The following is a 24,295-nucleotide window of genomic DNA, read 5'->3' as shown; positions in this document are numbered from 1 at the left end:
TATGAAAATTTCCAAGCACCTGTCATGAGGTCTGATGTGGGTATTTCCCAGTGTAGGTTAGCACTACACGTGTATTAACAATTCTTAGTAACTGCGTCAGTGCCAGGAGGGGATGAGGGTAGTTATTGGTATGAATTTCTTGGCTTTGATGCTTGGCAAAAAAAATCCCCTGGATCCTGTCACTGTCCTGTGAGATTGCAGTGACAGTTGCATCACCAAGGCAACAATATAAAAGACCTTAAGTTAGCGTGGCCCGGATGTATTGGCTTGAAAGCAAGGTGAGAGAACAAAGGTATATCTAGAGAGTGCCACAAAAAAGGGGACCTATAAAAATCCTCAAAACTACAATTATGCCTAGAGGAACAGTGTTGGCCAGAACATCTTCAGTATGAAACCGCCAACCAAAACATATTCCTCAGAAATCCTCCAGGTCTCAGGATAAGAACAAGCAACAAAACAACAAAATGATTTTACAGATTCAATAGAAGGCATGGGCAGCAATCATAACACTGACACCATGGATATTTTCTTTGGCTCCCAGGTACAAATACAATGTAATCTAAAGCAGACAAGTCATAAGATACTTGCTAGATACCTGCTCTTTCAAGAAATTTCTCTCTCTGGCTTTAATAATATTTATACTTTGGGGATTATAAAAGTATCCAAGGTGGGTTTATCAGTTTTCTAGGGCTGCCATAACTAAGTATCACAAACTGAGTGGCATAAAACTGCAGAAATTTATTGTCTTACAGTTCTGGAGGCTAAAAGTCCAAAATCAAGGTGTCAGCAGGGCTATGCTTTCTCTGATGGCTCTGAAGGAGAATCCTCCCTTGCCTTAGCTTCTGGCACTGGATGGCAATTGTTGGCATTCCTTGGCTTGCAGATGCATCATTCCAGTCACACGGCCATCTTCTCCTCATGTGTTTTTGCATCATCTTCCCTCTGTGCGTGCGTGTCTCTGTGCCCAATTTCCCTTTTTAATAAAGACACCAGTCACACTGGATGAGGGCCCACCCTAATGGTCCCATTTTAATTTGATGACCTCTGCAAAGATCCTATTTCCAAATAAGGTCACATTCGGAAGTACTGAGGGTTAGGACATCAACAAATCATTTTTGAGAAACACAATTCAATCCAGAACAGTAGGGGAGCCAGAAACAATAGAAAAACAAAATGAAGGACTTCGAAATAAATAAAAAGAGTAGACTTGTCTGTAACTTAAGGCTTAATAAATAAAAAAGATCTTAAAAGGCAGTGTGATGTAGAGGGATATGCACTTGACTAGTGTCAGGGGCTTGGCCTCTAGCCTCGGATATGTCATGAATGCCCTGCCCGGGCCTGAACAAATAAGTTGACATCTCTGAGTGTTAATTTCCTTTAAAGTAAGTGGCTTGGACTTATGGTCTCTAAATGCCCTCCAAACTCTGATATACCATGATTTTCTCATTTTTAGAAAAAATAACTAAAAATCAAGTTCAATAAAGTACACAGTGGATGTCATAGGAATACGGTACTTGGTTTAGCATTCTCTCCAGTCTTGAATACCACCATCAGGGTTATGCAGGGTAAAGAGAGGCAAGGATGAGAAAAGAAAGAGGTGGAGAGCAGACAATGATTTCCAAAGATGACCTTTGTATCAACCATCACCTACACAGGGAGCGACACAGAGTATAATGTAATGGTTGCTAGAAGGGAGCCTGGGCCATACCGTGAGGAAAACAGAGCCTTCTAAGGAGTAGTGGGAAATGTGGTCTACTGCACTAATTAGGTCAGCTACGCTGGAACCATTGGACAGTTTGACCACCTTAATGCAGGATGGCCTGATTATGAGGAATCCTCAAATCCTTGGTTTGGCATCCAATGATATTTCTTCTTCCTCCCCATTCTGGATCCTATTTTCCATGAAATCAACTGGGAGAGGAGCAGTTACTTGTTGTGCAACTTCCTAGGCTCTATTATAAGCTATTTACACACATTATCTCATTTTTTAAAAACCCTGTGTGGTAGGTATTAAAACAATGACCAGCATTTATTGAGTGTTCACTCTGAGCCTGGCACTTTCATATGTATAATTTATTCCTCCAAACAATACTTCAAAGTACAAAATACTAGAAGCACAATGATTTCCATCTTGTAGACAAAGAACCTTAGGCTCAGAGAAGTGAGATAATTTGTCCAGGTTCACACAGCCAGTAAATGGCAGAACTGGACCATCTGACTTCTAAGCCTACACTCTTTATACTCTACCATGCTAAGTCCCCATTTACAGATGAGGAGAGATGGGGGGTGAGGGCGAAGGAGGGAATGAGAGAGAGAGAACCATAGACCTGATTATGTTAAGAGAGAGAAGAGACAATGAGAAGAAGGAAAAGAGATGCTAAATAGTGATAGAGAAAAATGAGTCACAGATCTCTTCTATCAATTCCATTCTAAGTGACCAGAAGGATTAGAGGGATTGTTGGAGGAAAGAGAGAGTACAAGAAGGAGGACTAGCCATGAGAGGCAGTCAATTAGCAACAGATGCACCAAATCAGATTGCGTGTGTGTGCGTGTGTGTGTGTGTGTGTGTGTGTGTTTGATAAGAAAATCAAGGCAAAATCAGCAGCAGATGCTGAAGTCATGCCCTTCTTTTGGGGGAAGGGAAGTTGAGACAGGACATGCAGCTATAAGGCAAAAGCAAAAACATCCCAAGGAGAGTGTTACTGTGAGTACTTATTATCCCATGGAGATGACCTTCGATCAAGATGCATAATCACCATATTGCATCCAATTACAAGTTGAAGATGAAACATGATTGCTGGTGTCATGTTTGTATCTAATCAGAAGTTGGGAGACAATTATGGTAATGATGCGGGGTGCCAGGGCGAGCTCATATCAGGAGGAGAGGGCAAACCTCGCTTAAGGACTCATCTCTACTCTGCAGGAGACAAGTAGAGGTGAACCAGGGCTCTAAAGTCATGCCAACTAAGGGATCTCAGACTGCAGAGTGATTTGCAGCACGGATTGGCCAGGAGGGTAAGGAGAGGATGGATCCCACTGACCCTTGGTTTCAAAATCTGACCTTTGGACCCTGGCATCTCAAGCACCTGTGGCGTTTCTGATTCCTGTGCCCCATTCCAATCCTCCTGAACCTGAACCTCTGAGGATGGAGGCCCAAGGGACTGAATTTTTCCAGGATATCCAGGTGCCAAATCTTCTGATGTGTCCATTACAAAAATGATGGATCAAAGAGAAATGATGCTGCATACCTCTGCTAATGCCAAGTACAGGCCACTGAGTTCCCTCACTTGGTATATTTAAAAAAATGTCTTCTTACCAATAGTAATAGTGACGTTATAAATTATAGGTGACAAAACAGAAGTTCTTTGCAGTCTTCTCTTGAGTTCTGAGGATTTTAGCAAGGGCAGAATATTGCACCTTTCTCATTGTTAACTTATTTTAAAATCTTATTTATGAAACCCTCAGATGCAAAGAAAATAGGCATGTGGATATATACTTTTTTACATGCCCCTCTGTCCTCACATTTATGCTTTCCTTTTCAAAGCACCTTTAATCAGCTCAAACAAAATGAATCAACCCTCAAAGCACACACACATCCAATTCGTTACATATTTGCTTTAAATGGCTGTTATTATTATCATTAAACAACTGTAATTTACTTAGTGCCTACTGTGTGTTAGGCAGTGTGCTAACCACTCCAGATGCATTGCTTCACTGAACACTCTCAACAGTCCTCAGGGGTCAGTCCCATTACTATCTCCATCTCACACAGGAGAACCTGAGGTTCAGAGGAGGTAAGTAATTCAGTCAAAGTCACACACCAGTCAGTGGGGGAGCCAGGATAATAAGCTCCCGTGTGCCCAGTCCTGCAGGAAAGAAGGAAAGCAGTAGTGTAGACAATACAAACAACAGAAAATCCACAAGCCTCTCAGCTTGGCTTTGGAATGCAGTAGGTGTTTTTTGGCAGCAGAACACCTCCCTTAATTAAGTTTGTTTGGGCCAGGATTAAAATTAGTCTGCTGGGGCTGAACTCTTGTCAGCTGAGGCCACTTGAGAGTAAGGCCTGACCTTGTTTTAAACCAACCAATGAACGGTCCAAGCTTGATGGTATTTCAAAGAGGAAAAAGTGATAGGAGGCTAGAGCAAAGCAGGGATCTGAGCAGGCCGCAGCGGGGCTTGGTGTTCATATCTTGAATAGAAGCACTTACTTTCACATTGAAATCTCCTACTTCTTCTAGCCAATTTATAGCTTTCATTTTCGTGCTCCCCACAGATTTACTCTTTATAGTAATATCCATGTCATCTAATGACAAGATGCAATAACTAATGTGAGGTTGTGCCTGACCCCTAATATTCCCACACTGAAACTCTTTAGATTCCACATTGACAGCTCCTTCTGACTCCAATCTACCAGCTTCTCACTGAGCCAAAGAGTACAAGGACCCTCAAGAGCAAAGCAATTTATTTAAATAACACATTTAAGTAGATGAGAAAGTGTGCTGCATTCAGAAAGTCAAATTCTCCTGTGGAAAGCGAAAGACCCAGTGTGGCCACTCCTGGTGCAGTGGTGTAACTGGCACAGGTCCCTCTGCCCCCCACGTTAGGCCTTCTGTTGGGTCATTTCCAAGTTCATTTCAGTGGAACCAGCTAAATTAGTTTCTGAAAGATGTGTTTGCCAGAGGGCTGTAGCCTTTCTATGGGGAAACCCAGACTTTGGTTACTGCACTCAACACCCAGAGACCTCACTTAAGAACCCCCAGGAAGGACAGATATGGAGGAATTGACATGCCTGTGTCCAGATGGGTGCAACAGAGCAAAAAGCTTGAGCTTCCCACTGTTTAAGAGCTGCCTGGACTCCTTTCTATTCAGAAAGATTAAAGGGATCTTGCCTGCCATCTAATGAGTAAGATCTTCTGGGACTCCCCCTTAGAGAAAGTGAAAGAATCTACTGTTTCTAAGGTCATGTTTACATCTTCCCCTAGTAGTTGGGAACTCCTTGACTATAAGACTGCAATATGTGTGAACTTGGAAATGTAAAGTCTACTCAGGTAGACCTTGAACTGCCATTGATTCCTTTCAAGTGATAGCAGTTTAATTGGTTGTGTAATGAGGCTGCCTGGGTGCCGAGCGTAGCGTGCTCTCAGGGGAAAGCCATTTATACTGTCTTTGAAGCCCACCAGAAATGGTGTCAACTCACTGCAAGAAGGGCTGAGCCGACTGCAGCTGTCAGGTTGTCTCTGACTGAAGCTGAAGAGAATCAATCAGGCCGTAAATCTTTTGGAAGAAGCCTGGGTGATGGGCAGGCTTTGAGAAGTGTGCTCTGAGCATTGCGCCAAGAGAGCAAGGCTCTATATGTAGGCCTGAAAAAACTTTTGTTACTCTTTCCTTTTCTTGTGGCTCATTCTCTTCCTCAAAGCATTTCCTTTCATCTCTCTTCCTTTAGTCCCATATCTGAAAAAGGAAACAATGCTCTTTTCCAAGGAAAATCCTTCCACTAATTCCCATCTCAGCCTTCCTCCTCCATGATCTCTTTGTATGAATTAGCCAGTCTCCCCCACGTTTCCAGTGTCTCCCTCTCCACGGGGCCATTCCTGTCTGCCTTCAAAGATGCTCGACTCCACAAGCCTTCCCGTCAGGCCCCTGGGCCCTCGAGTTGCTAAGGCTTGCTCGCCCCCCTTGCACTATCACACTCATCCTTTATATATCTGAAATTTGGCTTCTACCCCTACCGTTCTACCAAAAGTACTCTTTAGGGAGGTCTTGAATGCATCTTGATCAAATATAGTGTCCCTTTTTCTTTATGCTCGTTCTCTTGACCTCTCAACATTCTGCCATCAGACCTATCTTAGGATTAAATCCATGTCATTGTTCTGGTGCTCCAAAATCCTCAATGGCTCCCTAATGCTTGCTAAATAAAGGGCAAAATCCTTAGCCTGGCATTCCAGGCCATGACCCTCCTTCCCAGGCTCACTCCCCATGCCTCCCTGACGTATGTTTTACTCTGGTATAAACCGCTTCCTGTTTCCAGTACACATTGTGACCATTCTTTTTTTATTTTATTTTATTGTGGCAAAAACACTTAACATGAGATCTACCCTCTTAACAAATTTTAAATGTGCAATACAGTGATGTTGACTATAAGCACTATGTTGTACAGCCGATCTCCAGGGCTTATTCATCTTGCTTAACTGAGACGTTATGGCGATTGATTAGTAACTCCCCATTTCTTCCTCCCCTGAGCCCCTGGCACCACTCTTTGATTCTATGAATTTGACTATTTCAGATACATGATATAAGTGAAATCATGCAGTACTTGTCTTTCTGTGACTAGTTTATTTCACTTAGCATAATGTCCTGAAGTTTCATCCATGTTGTCATATATTGCAGAATTTCCTTCTTTTTAAAGGCTGAATAGTATTCCATTTATGTATATACCACATTTTCTTTACCAATTCATGTATCAATGGACATTTAGGTTGTTTCCACTTCTTGGTTATTGTGAATAATGCTGCCATGAACACGGGGATGGAGATATCTCTTCGAGATCCTGATTTCAATTCTTTTAGATAAATACTCAGAAGTAGGATTGCTGGACCATATTTTTTTATTTCTACTTTCTATTTAGTGAGGAAGCTTCGTACTGTTTTCCATAGTGGCTGCACCAGTTTGCATTCCTACCAACAGTGTGGAAGGCCTCCAATTTTTCCACATCCTCGCCAACACTTGTTGCCTTTTTGGTTTTTTTTTTTTGGTAATAGCCATCCTGACATTGTGAGTGCTCTTGCCTCCACAATATTGCACACGCCATTTCCTCCATTCATGATGCCCTTTCTCAGATTGCATCTGACTAACTCCAATTTAATCAATATTCCTTGAGCACCTATTTGTGCCAGAACCAGAGTAGATCCACTTCTTTTGTGAAGCTTTTTCTGCTACTACAGACCCTGGATCCCCAAAAAACTTTTTTCTCTTTTTGGTATTCTCCTTGTGGAACTTCAAACTCTACAGAGACTTGAAAGGTTGTTTTAGTCCTCTGTTAACTCATATGCTCTATAAGCACAGAGACCACATCTTTGTATTCCTGCAGCATTCAGCCCAATATGTTCTTCATAGTACACATCAATAATTTTCCATGATGTAAATTCAGACCATTGCAATTAATAATGATTCTCACTCATAATTCCAATAATTTCCCTAAGACATTAATTCTACTGAATCCTTGCTCTCCCCAAGTTCAGCAAGATAAATGTGCCCCTTTTAATCCCTGTGCTGGGGAAGAATAGTGAGGCTCTAGGAACACCAGACGCCAGCAGTACTAAATGGGACATATGTGAGCAATACCCAAAAGGGCATGCTATTTCAAAAAGAGAAGCAACACCAAAGCTGCAGAGATTATCAGATGCCAGAGCCAGCAATGCCATATGCCAAAAAATTGCAGCCAAAGGTGTGGGTGGGGCATCACGTAGGGGATGAGAAAAGCATGTAGGTCTTCTGAAAATGTGATGTCTAGAATTCTCTATAGAATCCGAGCCCAGCATTAGCATCATTCTCACAAAGATACTGAAGCTCCAGCAAATCCTTAGACTCAAAGCCCTTGGGTTTGGGGCAGCAATAATCTACCTGAAAATAAAAAGCTGCCAGAAAGTGGATGCTTAGCAGGAGATGAAAAGGCTGAAACATCAGAAACACCTTTGTTTCATGGAAATAACACTAATTTAGTGAATAGGGGAAATAGGCTTTGGAGAAGAAAGAAAAGAGCTTCACCAAACTGTAGGTAACAAACAGCTCCTTTTCCCTGGAGTTGAAAGCAAGTGAAATGAGCAGCCAGGGTACCTCAGGGGCTAAGGAGCATGTTTGGGGGTTGTTATTGTTATTATTTTAAGGTGATAGCTGACCTTGTGCTTCTCATTTCTGGAATAAGAACAATGTTTCTGGGAAACGTCACGGAGTAGTGGAAAGATTGATCTCGATTGAAATTCTAGCCTTGTGCTTATTAATTGTACTTTGAACAAGCTCGTTAAGCCCTCCAAGCCTAAGTTTTCTCAGCTGTAAACTGGGGGCAATCATACCTACTTTGCAGCATGGTTGGAAGGATAATGATAACCACAACAGCATTTGCTAGGGGGCAGGCACTCTAAGGTCACTTCCCATGGATTATATCTCACATGTGTTATCACACAACCATCAGAACGAGTTTCTCTTAGCTCCCCCAGTTTACAGATAAGGAAACTGAGGCTATGAATAGTTAAGTGATTTATCCAAGGTCATACTGCTGGTGAATGACACAGCCAGGCCTGAAACCCAAATCTGGATGTGCTCTTAGTCACTACAATAGTCAGCCTTGCTAGACACCATCTTCAAAAGTAGTCTCACCTTATTCCCAGGGCTGGGAGTGGGGACTGTTGTCAATCTATTCCTTACACCTTCTGTTGCTTCCACACCACTGTTCTTCTGCCTCATCCCAAGAAATTTGTACTCTCCTACTCCCAGCTGTCTTACTGTATCTATCAAGAATTTTGGTTATTAGACCCTGAACTTAGCTTTTTCAAAGCCATTGGATGTGTCTTGTTCCAGTTTCTCAAAAGTAGTAATAGTAGTAATAACAATAACAGTTATAATAGTTCACTTTTATTGACAGCTCGCTATACGCCAGGCACTGCACTAAACACTTCATATACATGAGCTTGCTCAATCTTTACAACAACCCTAACAGGGGTGGGTGCTACTATTAAACAAGATAATGGATGTTAAGTCCCTGGCACAGAGTAAGCTCAATAATTGCTAGTTCTTATTACGAGTAAGCCCCAAAGAAGGGACGGGCAATCTTTTTTCTATTAAGAGCAACTGTCCCAAAGGGCGTAAAAAAAACACCTTGAAAAAAATTATCTAGGTTATGTTTTATGGGCAAAAAATATAAGAAATTGCATTCACTTGCTTTTACAACAAAAGGTAAAACTCCGTCAAATAAATAAAAGTGAACAAAGAAAACTTTGCTTCCATTTACATAAGGGAGAGAGGAACTAAGGGAAAGAAAAGCCTTAAAGAAAGGGGAACTTTCAAAGAAGAGGTCTCTGAAGGTGCACACTGAGACAGTGGATTAGACGGGAGGCCGAGCAGAGAGGAGAAGCGGCTCTCAGTCTTTTGGGGGTTCTGGATCTGGGCAACTCTGAGAAGCTTATGCAAACTACTGAAATTCCAAGGAGGTCATAGCCTCTCTGAGCTCATCCCTGGCACTCCTACCCTGGGAAGAAGAGGAAGAGAGAATGAAATCAAGCCAGAGATTGGAGGAGAGAATCAGAGAAGAAAGAGAAAAAAAAATTTTAAAACAGCCAGAATATCTTCCCTCAGCCACTGTTTCAGAAGCCTTGACCCCTAAACTCCTTCCAGCTTTGCCACCTGCATGTCACCTCCAGTTAGCACTCAGCAAGCTTGACATACCCAAGATCAGCAACTCCCACCTTCATTAACTTCCTCTCAAATTTAATCACACTCAGCCCAAAGGTGGTGCGGACTCCATCACTTCTCCCATTGCTATTATCCACCAACTCCTCCCCTTGAAAACTAGGTCTCTGTGCAAAGCATCTCTCTCTCTCAAAGTCACCTCAGGGCACTGGCGTCTGCCTTTTAACACCCAGAGGTCTCTTGAATTCATGCAACATTCATGTTGGACTCAACTTGAAGAAATCGTCTGCATATGTTTGTGGGTCAGTGTAAGGTGAGAAGGGGAAGAACTCAGAAAATTGCTTCAAGCTGTACTAAGTTAAGCCCAGGGTCACATCCAAGTGATAAGCCAAAGGTTTCTTATCTTTACACTATGGTATAAAAATAGCTTCTTCTTCTGGCTTTTGATTCTTCTCTACGGCAGTGGAAATAGAATTATTTTTCCCAGACAATCTATTTTCAATTCAAGGCTTTGGTGCACTAACCTACTTTACTTCTCTGAGCAAGCCTAATACTATGATGCTTTATAAGACTTTCAGGGATTCTAAGCACTAGAATTCAAGTGTCTTCGCAATTCACTGATGCAGAAGAGAAACAGGTGGATATTTATAATCTGTATGTGAACAATGAATATTAGCAATCAGAAGATCAAGGTCATAAACTGCTACATGAAAAGCCATTGCCTTAATACGTTCTGCTTGTGCAATATTCATGATAAAAGGTGAACTCTTTTTTAAAATGAAATTTCTTCTTCAGTCAGAAGGAGCATCTGCTGGGCGAGTAATTTTCTGGAAGGAGTGGAATTTTACACCTGTCACAGAGACCATTCCCTGTTAGGCTTTTTAAATTAGAAAAGGTTAATTATTTCCTATCTGGTTATAACAACTTCATTGAGGTTTCTTGTGAAATCTGATTAGAAGGCAAATATCTGATTGCTGGCATGATGGAGATCACCACTGCGTCTTCTGTAGCCGGGTCAGTATGTCCAAACTGAAAGAAGAGCACATGTGGTGTTTCGTAATGAAGAGTAGTGAGTTGACATTAAAGTGTTTAGAGAGTTGGCATTTACTGAACATACATTACTGTGGCTTATTCTTTGTATCTAAGGAATTTAAGAAATGAAAATCTTGGAGCTTTCCAATTGTAGGCAGGATAGAAGCCAGTCTTATTTAGACCATATCAGGGTATTTTTTCTTTGTTGTTTGGCAACACACTAATTTAGCAATTGAGGTTAAAAGGCTATCAGGCTCTAAGTATTGCTTCCATTTCCAAAATTATAGGAATTTCGGGACACTGCTCCAGATGATGTGGCTCCCATGGCCCATCAACTTGCAATCAATGCTGGCGTGCTCTTTATTTGCCTACCCCCTTGCCAGCTGCTCAGTTGGCCACTACATTCAACTTTGGCCTTGTGTCTATAACATACATGAATAGGCCTCCCTTCAAGGGCTTCGTTAATAGCTTTCAGCATCTGCTCACATTCCAAGCATGGAGTACTAAATCCAGAGAGGCACTGGCATATGGCTGCATTGTTCTACTTGTAGAAAATGAAAAACACAAAAATGTGCCTTCAACTACTGAACTTTAAACTTCCCACAATTGCTGGCTTAAAAGAAAAAAATTAAAGAGCCCCTTTTGTTTGCCTGTGCGTGTGGGTGCACACGTGTGCATATGCACATTTGTTTGTAAATACATAGAAAAAGATCTGAAAGCATTCATGTCAAATACATATCAATATGTTAATAGTTATCCATGAGGACCAGGATTGGGGTGAGGATATGAGCGAATTTCATTCTTTATGCTATATAGGTCTTTCTGTATTGTTTGAATTTTTTTACAATTACACAATCTTTTTATTATTAAAAGCAAAAACTGAAATACATATAAGCATAGAAAAAAGTTGGTTAGGCCTAACATCAAAATGTTTAGAATTGTTACCTCTGGGGGGTAGGATGAGAGAAGGACTTTTTCCCCTTTATAAAGTATGTATATTTATAAATTTTAAGTGGTCGGATTATGAGTATGTCTTCTTTTTTTACATGTAACATGATATTTTTAAATTAGACTTTTAAATTGCATTAAAAAGAACCATAGTTATAGAAAAGTGTTCTAGACCTCATGAATTTTGTTAATATCTACACTTGCAAGTACCCATTTGGTACTCCCATGAGCTAGTGGTATGATTTTAAGTCTAACAATTTCCATTTTGTTTTCCCATTATCATTGAAGGATTTGGGGTTATAAACAAATCATGGTCATGTAGTGCTCCCCTCACTGGAGAAAGTTGAGGAGTGAAGCATAAACTTTCTGTGCATTCTGTAGAATGTAGGCTGCATCAGATCAGAGATCTTGTCTGCTTTGTTCACCACCACATCCTCAATGGCTAGCATTTTTGTCTGGCATATAAGAGGTGTTCAACAAATATCTGTTGAATGACTAGATGAACGAATGTCCAAATCTAAAGACAAAGTGAGCCACTCGGAGATCTATATGGTGAAAGAGCAGGGGTATGCCATGTAGATGGTAAGAGAAGAGGAAAGGAGCATGGTTTAGTGGAAAAAAAAACACTGAACTGCGGAGTCAAGATACATGAGTCTAACTGACTGGATGAGTCACCTTGGACAGGCCTTTTCCTGTCTCCAGAACTTGATGTCCTCATTAGTAAAGTGAGAGGATTAGGATAAATCTATAGTATTCAAACTGTTTACAACAATGGGCCCATATTATTTCAAAGAAACCCAAGAGCATGTAAAATAGTTACAAATATAAAAATTCATACAGCCATCTGAGATGATGTTCACTTAGTGTTAATGATGGTTCTTTGCAGAAGTTTTTAAAGTTTCATTTTACTTTTGTCAATTACTTGAATATTTTATAATGATCATGTATTATTTTCACAAAAACAAATATCACTGTACTATTTTAAAGTGATGACAGCCTATGAAAATGAAAGAAACAAAAGAAGCATTACAATTATCCAACAGGATTAGAAGGGAGGCCCTGAGGGTCACAATCCCTCCTGGTAAGATCAAGCCTCCTCCAGATTTGACACCTCTGCGGAGAAGACCAAAGGGTGTCCTGCATGCTCTTGGTGAGACCACCACTACTCCTCCGCCTATAGCCCCTGTTATCAACCACTGTGCACTACATAAGACACCAGCCCAAGAAGAAGCTACATTTAAACCAACCATCTGCCCCCAGCCAAGAGATCACTGGGCCTCGACATGCTCTAAATGCCTATTTAGTTCAGTCATCACAAAAAGTTCAAACCACCTACATCATCCGTTAACCACTCACAATCTTGTCCACATGGAACAAATTCCTACATCCCCTATCTGACAATCTACCACCCCTCCCTAACCATCCCAAACCCTTCTGTCCTGCTCTATGCAAAATCCCCAAGATCCTCATCTTCTCCAAAATTTCCCTTGAACTACTTGCTTTATGAAAAACTTGGCTCCCCTCTGAGGACACTGCTTCCTATATAGCCCTCTCAAGTGGTAGCCATTTTTTCTCATACCTGATGTACCAGTGGGCCCAGAGGTGGGGTATGTGTCCTTGCTCCTCCTTGCCACTTTCTGTCTGTGGTCTTCCTTAACCCGCCCCGGCCTAGCTCCTTTCAATCACGTTGCTATCAGACTATATCACCTACTACATCCTTTATTGCAGTCATAAAGCCTCCTCCTGTTCCAACTCCCTTATTCATTGATGATTTTAGCCTATGGTTCACTGTCTTTCTCACAACTGCTCATGTCATCATTCTTGTAGATTTCAATATCTGTGTGGAGTCTACATACATACATTGTAAACAATCCAGATAATACTCTGGCCTCTCAGTTGCTTGTTTTCTACTCCAAAGATCTTATCCTCTTACCAATCTCAGCCACCCACACCCATAATCATTTCCTAGACCTTGCCATTACAAATTACCATACCACCTTAAAAATCTCAATTTTAAGCACCCCACTCTCTTCTCTTTCTATATAATTCCTAATACCTCCACTCCAACGATTCTCCCACCTCTGACCATTTTTTTGGCTCTCCATCACCCCCCTCATATCTTCATTTCCATGTTTATCCAACTTAGATACCATGGTCCATGATTATAATCCCTCCTCGGCATCCATCCTCAACTCCTCAACTCCCTCTCTCACCATCATACTTACCTGGAAAAACCTGAACCAAGGTTAAATTCAACTCTCCATCTTCTCTACATCTGCATGCCAGCAACTGATCCTGGCTGCAGCAAGTTTCATTTTAAGCTTTATGATCTCAAATCTGAGTGGGCTCTCATGCTCCCTAAAAATCACTTCCAAATTTTTGTCTCTAGCTCTGAACTCTTTCCTGAACTCCAGGCTCATATAGCTAACTGCCTACTGTACTGGACATCTTCACTTGAATGTCTAATAGGCATCTCAAATTAATTCGTCCAAAATCAAACCATGATTCTCCCCTAAATCTGCTCTTCTACATTCACCATCTCAGTTGTTGCTAACTTTATCCTCCCGGTTCCTCAAGCTAAACACCTTGGACTCAACTTTGATCCATCTCTTTATCTTGGGCCTCACTCCTTATTCATCAACAAAGTTTCTGGCTCTACCTTCAGTATACATTCATAACCAGATCACTTCTCACTAACACTATCGCTGCCACTCTGGCCCAAGCTCCCCTTATCTCTTGCCTGAATTACTGCAGTATCCTTTTGTTATGGGTTAAATGTGTCCCCAAAAAAAGACATGTCGAAATCCTAACCCCTAGTATCTCAGAATGTGAATTTAGTTGGAAATAGAGTCATCGCAGATGTAATTAGATAAGTTAAGATGAGGTCATAGTGGAATAGGATGGGCCCTTAATACAATGTGATTGGTGTCCTTATAAGAAGAGGAGAGAGGCTCAGAGAAGAGACAGCCATGTGAAGATAGAGACATACAGGGAGAAAGCCATACGATGACAGAGGCACAGATTGAAGTGCTGCAGTTAAAGCCAAGGAATTCCAAGGATCAAGAGCCACCATCAGAAGCTGGGAAGAGGCAAGGAAGGATTCTACCCAGAGTCTCAGAGGGAGCGTGGGCTTGATGACATCTTGATTTCAGACTTCTAGCTTCCAGATCTGTGAGGCAATACATTTCTATTGTTTTAAGCCACTCAGTTTGTCGTACTTTGTTATGGTCCTAGGAAACTAAAACACCTCCTAACTGGTTTCCTTGTTTCTACCCTGAACTACCTATGCATGGTTGCAACACAGCATCCAGAACAATCCTGTTAAAACTTTAAGTCAGATTATGTCTCTCATTTGTTCAAAGCCCTGCAATGGCTCCACTTCTCATTCAGAGTAAAAGTTTTACAAAGGTCCATAAGTTCCTATAGAACCTGCTCCCCTTTTATTAATCTGGTCCCTTCGATTACTCTCTCCCCGACTCACTCTCCTCCAGCCACACTGGCCTAGTTTGCTGCCCCTCAAACTTTCACACAGCCCTGCATAAGGTCTTTTCGTTCAGTGTTCTCTGTTGCAACAAGAGCATGCACTCAGGGCAAATTCCCAATGGCTTGTCTAGCTTTAAGCTGAGTGTGGCCCATATGCGGTTTTGTGGCTTACTTGCTTATACAACTTTGCATAAACAGACGCATACAGGCTGGAATTGGGGCGAGGGAAGCACGGTGTCACAAACTACCTGTTTGGGAAGGCCATATAGTTTAATAGTTAAGTAAATAAGACAAAATCTGGCAGACCTAAGTTAACTGATCAAATAACTTACAGGTGAAAAAAGGAAAATAACCTATCTGATTTTAACTTTAAAAAATCGCCCCCCTGGGCCTCTGTTCCCTCACCTGTAAAGTGGGAAAATAACAGTGTTAACCACACTGTTAAATCAGATAATGCATGCAAGATACTTGCCACATAGTAAGCATCAGTAAATATCAGCTATTATTATTATTAATCAATGAAATTTAAAAGAAGTTTACATATGAGCACTGAGATACCAAGAGCAATTATTTTGAGGTATACCCCAGAATAAGCTAGCCTGGCATTTGAGTGGACACATTTTCCTTTAATACAAGTTTAGGCTTAAAAACTTAATGCAATTCATATCAAACATTTGTGAAACCCTAGGATTTCACCAAATTCAGATAGGAAACAGAATTGTCTATTTAGGTCTTTCTCATCGCTCACACTCTCTGTGTCTCAATGATGTATTCATCATAGTGACAGTGAACTGGCATTGTCTTGGGTCTGCAATGGGCTTGATTCCTCAAAGTTCCCCCAGCAAGTACTGCCACCCCCAACACCTCTCCAAATAAACGCAGCTCCTGCCCCCTCCCATATACCCCAATATCGGGATTGATCTGGCTCTCAAACAAGGAAAAAATCCTTTACCTTTTTCTCAAAAACCATCAAATGCCCAAAAGAAAACTTTTAATTTATGAAAATAAAAATCAGTCTCATAGCTCCAAAGGGAGGGTGACATATTTAGGGAAGGACAACTCACAGAGTAGCTGTGACAATTCCACCTCCGTGGAAGTGCAAGAAAATTGTATGGCGAACCTACAGAACCGCGAGAGCGTTCGCACTACTACCTGGGGCAAAGAGGTGCATTAGACTTAATTTAAAAAGCCAATATTTTGCCAACCATGACACAGACAACAGTAGATTCCACATCTTCTTATTCTAAAAGTAAAGCAGGCAGACATAAGACAAATAAAAAGGATACCAGGATTCCACGCTGGTGTTTTAAAAGATGGATGGAGGTTTATGTGAAGGGATTTTTACATTTCAAAGAATGTTACAATATTTTATTTTCCCAACCTTGTATGGTCTTTGATGGGAGTGCGCCCTCTCGTGACTCCAGCGATAACTTGCAAGTGAACAGGCACCTTAAATCTAACACACTGAGTAATTTCAACTTATCCTCGAAAGGTGAAAAAAGGAAAATAACAGATTTGATTTTAACTTTAAAAAATCACCCTCCCTTCAAAAACTTATACCATAAAGTTTAGCTTACTTTTATAATTCTCTTTTTTCAACACAATGGAAATATATCCAGTGTTAAGAGTGTCTTTGGGCAGTGAGTTCATGAACGATTCATTTTCTTCTTTTCTGTAATAAGCATGCATTACCTTTCACTTTTGAATATTTTTATTTTGAAATTTTATAATCAGAATGCAACTAGAAATATCATAATAAGCACCTGTGTATACCACCCAGGTCTCTAGAATTATAATACTTTGCCATGTTTACTTCAGAGTTTTCAATTATTTTCTATTTTGAAACTCACAGGAAAGTTACAATTCAAAGAGCTTTCTTCTAGTTGCCGATTTGATGCCCCAAATACTTTAATATTCAATATGAGCAAAGAGATTTTCCTACATAACCACAATACAACCATGAAAATTTTCAGAGCTGGTGTAAGTTCTGCCAGTTGTCTCAATAATGTCCCGTGATGACTCTGATAACCCATGCCAGGCTGTCCACACAGATAGTCACCTCCTTCACTTTGTTTGGACTCCAACACTCCAAGTTAGGTGGTCCCTCCTACATGGATGCCTTTCTCATCCCATCAGGCTCCGACAGCCTATACCAGACCCCTCCCTTCCTGCACCCACGTAGAGCACAACCTTGCTCGCCTTGCTCAGGCTCAGAAACCTGGCACACCACTCATAGATGCTCTCCTCATCTTGCTTGGGCTCCAACCCCCTCACCAGGCTTTCCCCTGCATAGATGCTCTGCTCACACTGCTCAGGATCTGACACCCCATACCATGCCACTCACATACGTGGCTGCCCTCCTCACCTTGCTCCGGCTCTGATTCCCTGTTCCAGGCTGCATGAGAAGGCCCTCCTCACCTTGTTGAGCCTCTGTTATGGGCTGAATTGCATCGTCTCAAAAAAGATATGTTGAAGCCCTAATCATAGTACCTCAGGACACTGCAGACGTAATTAGTTAATATGAAATCATATTGGAGTAGGATGGGCCCCAAATCCAATATAACTGATGTCCTTATAAGAAGGTGGCCACATGAAGACAGAAATACAGAAGGAGAATGTCACGTGACAATGAAGGCAGAGATTGGAGTCATGCAATTGAAAGCCAAGGAATCCCAGGGATTGCATGAAAATCACCATAAGCTAGGAAAAGGCAAAGGACTCCCCCACAGGTGTCAGAGGGAGCCTGGTCCTGCTGATGGCTTGATTTCAGACTTCCAGCCTCCAGAACTGAGACAATAAATTTCTGTTGTTTTAAGCCACTCAGCTTGTGGTACTTTAAGGCAGCCCTAGAAAACTAATACAGATTTTGGTATTGGGAAGTGGGGTACTGTAGTGCTCTAACACCTGAAAATGTGGCTTTGGAATTGGATAACGGGTAGAGACTACAAGAATTTTGAGATTCATGATAGAAGAAGCCTAGATTGCTTTGAAGAGAACATATTAATGTTAAAGATGCTTTTGGTGAGGTCCCAGACGGAAATAAGAAACAAGTTGTTGGACACTGGAAGAAAGGTGATCTTTATTATAAAGTGGCAGAAGACTTGGTTGAACCATCCACTACTGTTGGGAGGAAAGTAGAACTTGTAAGCAATGAACTTAGATAAGTTTGCTAAGGAAATTTCCAAGCAAAGTATGCGAGGCACAGCCTGGTTTCTCCTTAGCACTTATAGTAAGATGAGAGAGGAAAGAGATAAATTAACGAATGAGTTGTTAAGCAAAAAGGAACCAGAACTTGAAAATTTGGAATATTCTAAGCCTAACCACATTGGAAAAAATGAGAAAGCATGCTCTGGAGAGAATGACAAAGGTGTGGCTGGACAACCTTTGAGAAAGAGATTATGAGCGTGACTTGAAGGATCCAAGCAACCATCTCAGCAGAAGCTAGGAATAGAGATGCAGTTATCCAGTAAAGATCTGTGGAGAATCCTACTTTCTGATGCCTTGGACTTCTGTGAATTGCAGGGGAGGCTGACAAATTTTTTGAGAATTTTAACCCCAGAAACACTACCAGCCTGAACTAGAAGGAACAGAGAGGGATGAAATGAAGGAAGAATGACTGGCAGAGCCATGGATGCAGACACCTGGGCCAGCTGGGCCTCCTGGGTTCCAGAGGGCAAAGCCACCACTTCCTTCTAGAGGGCAGAACCACTGCCCAGGAATGAGAAGGTGGGACCACCATCCAGGAAGGAGGGTGCTGCGGAGGTGCTACTCAGGGCAAGGGAGCGAGGCCGTTGCCAGGGCTACAGAGGGCGGGGCTGCTGCCCAGGGTGAGGGGGCGGAGCTACTTCCAGAGCTCCAGAGGGAGGAGCTGCTGCCCAACGCGAAAGGGTGGGGCCACGGCAAGGTTCCAGAAGGTATGGCTGCTGCGCAGGGCAGGAACACCGCCAGTGTTCTAAAAGGCAAGGTCACTGCTCAGGCCTGAGAGAGTGGGCTCTCTGCCCAGGCATCAGAGACTGGAGTCACTGCCCAGGGAGTAGGGGACAAAGTTGTCACTCAAGGCCAAGTGGTTCCCAGAGGGCAGGGTTGCCTTCTCATTTGCAGAGGGCAGGCCACCATCCAGGGCCAATGGGGCTGGCCGTGTTCTAGGTTCCAGCGAGTGGTGCTCCCTGCTGGATCCAGGGGGTGGGGCCTCTGCTCAAGAGTCAGGTCACGCTTCGTTTCCAGAGGGTAGGGTTCCTCCTGGGTTCCAGAGGGAGGAGCCACCTTTTGGAACGCAGAGGGCAGGGTGGCTGCCCAGGTCTGAGGGGGTGGGACCTCCACCCGGGGCTCAGGGAGTGGAGTTGCTGTCCAGGGCTGAGGGTAACGGATGCCAACCAGGGCCAGGGAGCCAGGCAATCTTTTCTTTCCAGAGGACAGGCCGCTACCTAGGGCTGAGGAGGTGGGCCCAGTGGACAAAGCCACAGAGAATTATTCTAAAGCCATAAATCCTAATGAAATTTGCCTTATTGTGTTGCAGACTTCTTTAAACCAGTGATACCTTTTTTCCTTCCAATTTTTCCCTTTTGGAATGGAAATCTTTATCCTATGCCTGTGCCACCATTGTATCTGGGAAGCAGGTAACTTGTTTTCTAGGTTTTACATATCCACAGCTGGAAAGGAATTTTGCCCAAGGATGGATCATACCCCAAGTCTCACCCATACCTGATTTAGATGATATTCACATGAGATTTTGGACTTAGAGTTGATGCTGAAATGGGTTAAGACTTTGGGGGCTGTTAGAATGCAGTGAATATATTTTGCATGTGAGAAGGACATGAATTTGGTGGCAGGGGCAAAGGGCAGACTGTTGTTGGTTGAATTGTGTCCCCAGAAAAGGATATATTGAAGTCCTCACCCCCAATGTCTCAGAATTTGACTTTATTTGGAAATAGGGTCATTGCAGATATAATTAATTAGTTAAAATGAGGTCATACTGGAGTAGAGTGGGCCCCTAATGCAGTATGACTAGTGTCTTTGTAAGAATATGACCAAGTGATGACAGAGACACACCAGGAGAATTCCATGTGACAAGGAGCCAGATTCCAATTATGCAGCTGCAAGTCAAGGAAGACCAAAGATTGCCTGCAAATCACCGGAAGCCGGGAAGAGTCAAGGAAGGACTCCTCTACCGGTTTCAGAGGGAGCACGGCCCCGCCACCACCTTGCTTTCAGACTTCCGGCACTAAGAGTGTGAAGCAATAACTTTCTGTTGTTTTAAGTCATCCAGTTTGTGGTACTTTGTTACAGCAGTCCTGAAAAGGTAGTACGGGCTCTGTCAGCCCATGCTGCCCCACACAGGCCGCCCATAAAGGTGGATGCCTTCCTCTCTCCTCCTAGGTTACGATTCTTTACAACAAACCAACCCCCATGGGGGAACCACCTTTTCACTATCCTCAGGCTCTGACTCCACTCCAGGCTGCCTTCATCTGGGGAGTGCTATAGACATGTCTATCGGGTTATGCTGGTTGATAGTGTAGTTCAGGTCTCCTCTCCACATATAAATGTGGATCTATCTGTTGCCTTTCTCATGTCTATTAGTTTTTGCTCCATGTATTTTGAAGCTCTGTTTCTGTTGTTTCTTGTTACTTTGTTTCCCTTTTCTTGCTTTTCTGTGCGTTATGTGAACATGTTTTTAGGATTCCATCTTGATTTATTTATAGATTCTATCAAAACCACCAACATATTTTTAGCTGTGAACCCACAGAAAAAGTAGCGACCCGGAGGCTTCAGCTTTCCTTAGACCTCTCCAACAGTTCCCCCTTCGCTGTCCCACTTAACTGATTAAATGCACTTGGCTTCTCAGATGTCCCTGCAAACTCCTATTTGTTCACCTATGCCAGTGCTTCAGCATGATTAATTAGTGACGCTTTCTCAGATCTTCTGCCTCTCCAACTACTTCAAAAGTTGTGTGAGGTCCAATGCCTGTTTTTAAAAGCCTTTCCATAGAAGGTATAGTTGCTCTGTTTCCCTGGCTGAACCCTGAAGGAGAATAAAAGAACATGTGGAGAGAGGGGCCCAGGCAGTCCAACCTTCATAGCCAAGGCCCCACATGTATGAGTAATGCCATCTTAGACCACTGAAATTAGTACTTAGAAGTAAAGTGCTATTTTAGAAAAAGCAAAAACAAAAAAACCCCAAAATGTAAAACAGGTGCATTAACTTTGGGACTAAGTGGTGGGTGGAGGCTAGAAAAGCAGCAAGGGAACTGTTAGTGAAGACGGGGAAATGGGTGAACAAACTATAGTAGAAGCTGTAAAAGTGATGAGGAAACTGCAATCGAACGCTTGAAAAATGATGTCCCATGTCGTGTAGTACCAAAACAATTGGCAAAGCTGTCACCTGCAGTAACCTGGAAGATGGAAATACATGTACCTAATCAACTTGTGTATCTGACTAAGGAGAATGTCTGGTGATGCAGAATGTTGATAGTGTCATGTGACTTTTAGTTGCACATCATAATGTACAGAAAGAGAGATGTGAAGTTGGCAGAATTTGCAAGCAGAATTTTAGATGAAAGATAGAAGAACCAGGATTTTCTGGGTCAGGAAGTAAAACTGTTTCACGTCTCTAGTTTTCTAAGCCAGCAAAGATTAAGAGCGCAACCGTAAGATCCTTTGTGAAGAGCTCAGAAATATGTAAGTTGGTGCCTAATAGACTCTTTCAGGTAGACAAAGGGCATTGTCCCACAGCCCTTGACATGCTACCCAAAGTAGAGAGAAGCCCATCTCAAAAAGTGTTGTGGGTATAACTTCTGTCCAATGGAGTGGACTCGAATAAGATTCATATGAAACCCACAGTTTTTAAGAGAGTTGAACTAACAAAATACCTTTAAATTCATCTAACAAGGACTGGGATTGGTCAATTTTCAAATTTCCCCTGGGCCTTCAGCTTTCTGTGGGTAGGAAGCAAGCCGAGAAAGCCACTAAGCTGCAAACACAAGACATTATATAAATGTATGACCCATGGGGGTAAGCCAAGAGGCCAGAGGATGGAAATAAGAGCTATGGATAACAGTGGACTAGGAAGCCACTCCCAGGGAGGAGAATCAGGATCTAATCAAGGATTTCTCTGTTTCAAGAGTAGGGTGACCAGGTAACATGTGCCCAGGTGGATTCCAGAGTTGTTATGGGCCAGTGACTCCTTTTCAAATGAGAGTACCTCTCTTTTCAAATGGGAGTGTTTATTGCAGTTATCTTGTCCCTGTATCACCATTGTATGTTGGGGGGCAGTGAAGATAAACTGTGTGGTATATTGTATTTTTCCACAGATGGCCACAAATTTATAGATCATCCCACATGCTGTTCTCACAATGTGACATTGACAGCTCTCCCTCAAGATAGTGGCATCTATGTTCCTTTCCCGCGAACCTGGGTGGACTTTTGTAACTGCTTCAACCACTAAAATGTGGTGAAAGTCATGCTGCATAACTTCTGAGGCTAGGTCATAAAAGACAACATTGCTTTTGCCTGGCGCACTCACTCGCTCTCTCTCTCTCCTTGCCCTTGGAACGTAGATACTATGTTGTGAGGAAGCCCAGTCAATATGGAGAGACCAAGTGTGGGAGTTCTGGCTGACCACCCCAGATAGACTCCTAGCCAACAGCTAGCATCAATTGCCACACATATGAGTAAACAAAGCCTTAAGATGATTCCACCCTCTGCCTTCAAGTCTTCCAACTGAAGCCTCAGACATCATGGAACAGAGACATGCTGAACCTTCTGAGGCCCTGTCTGAAACAGAAGCCAGTGAGGTAATGAGTCTGTATTGTTTAAGCACTAAGCGTAGCGGTAGCTTGTTACATGGCAGTAGATAACTGCTGCAAATTGTTTTATAGTTCATAAGTCTCTGAAATAACAAGAAGCTACCTCTGGATATGATTGTAGATGAGACAAAATCCTGGACTTTGAGCTGATGCTATAATTCGATGAAACCTTTGGAGTCTTAAGAGAGGTAAGTATATTTTGCATATAGAAGGAAAATGAATCATAGGAACCAGAAGGTGGACTGTGCTGTATTGTTATATTAATCACCTCCAATGAACAATACCTCTCTGTTTCCATGCCCTTGGTTAATCCTCTCTTGTATTTACTCTGGGCTTGACCATGTGGCTTGCTTTGGCCAATGTGATGCCAGCAAAATCTTGAAAGTACTTGCATTTTGGGGGCTTTCCCTTTCTCACTGCTGGGAACCCTATGACCACTGTGTGAAGAAGCACGGCCTTACCTCCTAGAGGACGAAAGAACTCATGGAAAGAGAGCCCAATTATCCCAGCTGAGACCCCAGAATTAGCCAGGCAAAGAAGGGGCATAGCCATACAAGATAGAGGGGACAGCATGAGCAAAAGTACAGAGTCATGAGCCAGCAGACTGTGTGAAGAGGACCAACTAAAAGCAGTTCTATATTATGGTAGGATCAAGTTTGAGAGGTGGTATGGCAAAAGTGTCTTAGAGATGTAGTCAGGGACCAAGAAACAAAGATATTTTATGCTTTGTTTTCATTCTTCCTGAGAGTCATTGGGGGTTTTAAGCAGGGGATAGACATAATCAGTTTGCAGTTTAGAAAGATCACTTTGGTGGCAGAATGAAAGTTAGAATGGAGAGGTGAAAGGGAGATATTAGGAGGCTGTGATAACAGTGTGGATAAGAAATGATGAATGGCTTAATTGGAGCAGTGGTGAAGAAATGGCAAGGAGAGAAGAGATATGGGAAATGTTTAGGAGGTAAAACAGTAAGACTTGGGGATAGACTGAATGTCAAGGTTGCAGAGAAAGAGAAGCATCTAGGAGCATTCTATGGCTTCTGGCTTGGGTAGACGTGGTACCAGTCACCGAGGGGAGAAATATAGGAAGAATTATGAGGTCTTCATTTTTTCTGTTTCAGTGAGGGGAGACCAAGTTGAGTTTTGAGCATGTTAATTTCAGTTGCATGTCAGACATTCATGTAGAGATATTTGACTGGCAGTAGAGAATATTGCCAGGCTAAAGTTTTAAATGCAGGAGTTGTAATCATATATGTGGAATTAAAACAAGAACATATATAAGAGTGCAGTGTAGTGACTAACAATACAGCTTTTGTGGTCACTTAACTTGGATTCAAGTCTCAGCTCCATTACATATTAGCCAGTGCCATTGTGAGCAGTCTTCATCTAAAGAGATGGAGTAAGTATAGACGGGGTTGCTGTAAGGATTAAATGAGGTGAGTGTTTAGCATAGCATCTGAAAGTAATGTTTTCAGTAAATGATGGGTATTGTTACTAAATGCCCAAGAGGTAACAAAGAAGTGGACCCTCAACATGGAGACAACAAATGGCCAACAAGCGTATGAAAATCTGCTCCACACCACTAATCATCAGAGAAATGCAAATCAAAACCACAATGAGATATCACCTCACA

The 24,295-nt window shown here is 42.3% G+C and overlaps 1 long non-coding RNA gene across 1 annotated transcript in view; it reads right to left on the bottom strand.

The window, feature by feature from the left end:
* LOC138921946 (uncharacterized) overlaps positions 1 to 24,295 on the bottom strand; it is a 92,934-nt gene that overhangs the window by 9,158 nt on the left and 59,481 nt on the right. The window lies entirely within an intron of this gene.

This window comes from Equus caballus, chromosome X (genome assembly GCF_041296265.1).
Source record: "Equus caballus isolate H_3958 breed thoroughbred chromosome X, TB-T2T, whole genome shotgun sequence".
Classification (NCBI taxonomy): Eukaryota; Metazoa; Chordata; class Mammalia; order Perissodactyla; family Equidae; genus Equus; species Equus caballus.
Note: the sequence above shows the minus strand (reverse complement) of the source record. Positions and strands in the feature narration are given on the sequence as shown.